At 37.4% G+C, this 4,038-nt stretch overlaps 1 non-coding gene across 1 annotated transcript; it reads right to left on the bottom strand.

Moving 5' to 3' along the window:
• Nucleotides 1–1,539: 1,539 nt before the first annotated feature.
• On the bottom strand, nt 1,540–1,646 carry LOC139313512 (U6 spliceosomal RNA). The gene has a single exon (XR_011600116.1). It is a non-coding gene; the product is annotated as a U6 spliceosomal RNA (small nuclear RNA).
• Between the last annotated feature and the right edge of the window lie 2,392 nt (nt 1,647–4,038).

The raw sequence follows: 4,038 nt of genomic DNA, 5'->3' as shown, positions 1-4,038 counted from the left end.
GGAATCATGGCATCCTAGGGAGGAAGCGACTTTTAGTCCAAGTCCCTGCCCAAGGGACTTGGCCATCTCAGATAAATGATTGCCCAATCTTTTTTTTTTTAAATTAAATTTTTATTAGAGTATAAATATTAAAAAAAATAACATGACATAAACACAACAAACATTTATACAACATATAAACAAAAAGAAATTATGTTTCCTTCTTAAGCATTGTTTCCAATTGACATTCTGGTTGTTATATATTTCTTCCCCTCTCCTTAGTCTAATGACGTTTTCTATACCGGTAATATTTCCCCTCTAGATTTTTTGTTTATTTCTAATTTTTAAACAATTATACCATTTCTTTGGTTAACCTGTCCATTTCAGCGCATTTAGAATTTTTTCTATTAAATCTGTTTCGTTTGGCGTTTTTTCTTGTTTCCAATTTTTTGCATATATTATTCTTGCAGCTGTTAGTATGTGAATTGTGAGATATTTAATATCTTTAGGGTATGATTTATTAAAACTTCCTAGTGAAAACTTTTCTGGTTCTTTATCTATCTGTGTTTCTGTTATTTGTTCCAACCATTTTTTGATGTTAGACCAAAATTTCTTTGCTGCCTGGCATGTCCATCATAAATGATAGAAGGTCCCTTTGTCTTCTTACACTTCCAGCAGATCGGGCTATTTTTGGGCTGTATTTTTGCCAGTCTGGTTGGAGACCTATGTGCCACCTATAAAACATTTTCAGTTGGTTTTCCTTGTACGCCACTGCTCTTGTTAATTTTATATTTACTTGCCAAAACTTTTCCCATTTTTCCAAATTTATTGTATGTTTGACTTTTTTTTTATTAAACAGTTTTACAGAAAGAGGAAAAAAAAATTTACAAGTATTTCCCCATCCCTCCCTCCCTTCCTTATCCCCCCCCACCGCCCCCCCCGAACTTCCCAGAACAAAATACAGGGTATACAATTGACAATCATATGCTAAACTAAGCTAATAAACTAAGGATTCCTATCCCCCCTTCACAATTTAACTCCCCTTTTACTAACTAAGCATCAATACTCTTAATTTTTCTATTCATTCATAAGCTATTTGATACTTTTTAGTCCGATATTTGTTTTGAATATAATCAATCCATCTTCTCCATTCCGATATACATCTTTCTTGTGAATGATCTTTCAAATATGCCGAAATCTTCGCCATTTCTGCCAAATTCGCTACTTTTAATGTCCATTCTTCAATAGTAGGCAAATCTTCCTTCTTCCAATATTGCGCCACCAAAAGTCTAGCTGCAGTTATTAAATTTAGTCTCTATAACCGTACAATCTGTGTTTATACCCAACAAAAACAATTGTGGAGTAAACTTTATCTTCTTTTTAAGAATATTTTGGATAATCCACCATATTTTAATCCAAAATGCTTTAACCTTTTTACAAGTCCTCCATATATGACCGTAAGTGGCATCATCACAATCACATCTCCCACAATTAGGTTGTACATTCGGATACATACAAGTCAACTTTTTAGGATCTAAATGCCATCTATAAAACGTTTTAAAAAATATGGAACGCTTCACGAATTTGCGTGTCATCCTTGTGCAGGGGCCATGCTAATCTTCTCTGTATCGTTCCAATTTTAGTATATGTGCTGCCGAAGCGAGCACTGTATGTTTGACGTTTTGAGCCCATTTAATCATTGTTTCCTTGACTGTCTCTTCTTCCATTTTATAGCGTAAAAGATATTTGTAGATTCTGCTAATTAATTTGTTTTCTGAATCTAATATAATTTTGTCTATTTCTTGTTTTTGTTTATGAATTTCATACGTTTTTATGTGTTCTCTATATTTAGATTGTATTTGAGTATAAGTCCACCAATCTATTTCCCTATCTAAGTCTGTCTCCAATTGTTGTTTTGTCTTCAATTTACCTTGATAGTCAATTAAATCTTTATATCTAATTATTTTTGTCTTATCTGTTAGATTTGGGGGTCTAATTGATTCTACCGGTGATAACCGACTTGGTATTTTCATATAGTGTTGTTTTTTAATTTTAAGCCTAATTTGTAGTAATGAGTTTCTTATTGTATGTCTTTGGAAGTATGAATGTGTTTTATATCTTTCGTCCCACATAAAAGAGTGCCAGCCAGTTTGAAGTTCGTGTCCCTCAATTCCTCCTTATTTCCAGGGTTGCATCTCTCTCTGATGAGCTTCCACACGCTGCTGCGTGTCCTTCCCTCAGCTGCTTTGGAGGATCAACACCCTCTTCTCTGTGGCAGCCCTTCAAGTATTGGAAGACTGCCATCAGGTCTCCCCTTGGTCTTCTCTTGAAGAGGCCCCAGAAGCTCACTGGCTTCTCTGCTGGACCCCTTGGGCCATTTGACCTTCTTTTACCCATTGGGCAGCACAGCCTGGCATCTCTTGCTCATCTGTGAATGGGTCCCAATCCTGTCTGCTTAGAGGAAAACGTCCTTTCTTTTTGCTAATATAGATTTTCAGATTTGTGAACTCTTTACACAGAGTGCCACTCAACCCAGGACAGGGACGAAGCATTAGGAGGAGTTTCAGAGGTGCAACTCCTTCATTCTGCCAGAGACACCAATGGAGGTGAGGATGACTTGGAAAGGCTCTGCAAATGTTGTCACCTTTCCACTGCAAGCCGCAAAGGACTTTCCAGCAATCCAAGGGGCTCTTCTTCTTGAGGTTGTCAGCCTGGCTAGGCCCCCCGGGAGAGATTTCCTCCCCAGCCCCACTCAGACTTCAGGCATGACCTCCCCAGCGGCCGTATGGCAAAACTTACCTTCCCTCTGCGGTAGAGGAGCGATGCCATCGTTAGAGGAAGAGAAGGGATGCTCCCCCTCCTGCTTTTCTTCATTGTGTGCACACTGAGGAACCAAGGCAGGAAGTAAGGAAGGGCCTCAGATTAGCAGTTTCAGAAACCTCCTTTTGCATATTGGTCCTTTTTATCCGGTTCTTGGGTAATTTTAAAGTTATAATTCTTAACGTTGTCTCTTTTGGAGTTTATACTGTTTTGTTGCTTTGTTTGGTGTTTTTGTGCAGATAGAAGTTGCCAGAGTTCCTTAGTGAGCATGTGCCAATAGCATTTTGGGGGCGCGATTTCAACAGATGGGTTTATGATTCCTAATCGAGAAGGTCAGTCTGACCATCAGACAGAGGAATTCAAGAGGATTTTCTTTCCCATTTAGATGGTGATACTGAGGCACAAAAAAGAGGGAGACCATTTGGAGTTTCTGAGAAACTATGGTGAGTAAAGCTATTTTCCAAAGCACCAGAAGGCAAGACAAGGAACAATGGAGGGAGACTAATCAAGGAGAGAGGGAACCTAGAACTAAGGAGAAACTTCCTAACAGCTAGCACTATTTACCAGTGGAATGATTTGCCTTCAGAAGTTCTGGGTGCTCCATTTAAGAAAAGAAATGGCAGAGCATATTTTCATGCAGAGGGTACTGAGTTCAGTTTTTCACATCTTCGGATCATTATTTAATGATTTCTCAAGTGCCGGAGAGCCTAAGGAAATAATATTCAGCTCGGTGCATACTCTACACCCAAAGTAAAACAAATTATATTCCTGAGTTTCTGGGAAACAATTGTGAGTAATGCAGAAGAGTGAACTTTTGTGGTCCTCTTATGTTCTCAATTCTTGAAGCATTCTTGAAGTAAACTTGAAGCAACCGTTTTCAATTGAAAATGTAGTACCAATTAATAAGGTTCCTGAGAGGACAATATTGAAGCAAGATATCCTACATTGCCATTCATTTGCAGTAGAAATTTTGTTTACAGTTTAATTGAAATCGCCATGCATGGAAATTCTTCGTGCCAGGTTATCTATTGATATTAGCAGACTTATAGTTATAATAATTTTACTTGAATATAGTAATGCTCTTTCTTCATCTAATGTCTACCTCTTATCTCTAACCATTGATAAAAACCTATTTCACATTAAATAATACTCTGAATCTCCTTTATCTTTTATTTTCAATGTCAATCTATCCATCTCTACACAATCCAATATTTTCTAAATTATATTTTCATCAGATGG

Source organism: Pituophis catenifer, unplaced genomic scaffold (assembly GCF_029215685.1).
Source record: "Pituophis catenifer annectens isolate HBS135680 unplaced genomic scaffold, rPitCat1.0.hap2 SCAF_2, whole genome shotgun sequence".
Taxonomy (NCBI): domain Eukaryota; kingdom Metazoa; phylum Chordata; class Lepidosauria; order Squamata; family Colubridae; genus Pituophis; species Pituophis catenifer.
Note: the sequence above shows the minus strand (reverse complement) of the source record. Positions and strands in the feature narration are given on the sequence as shown.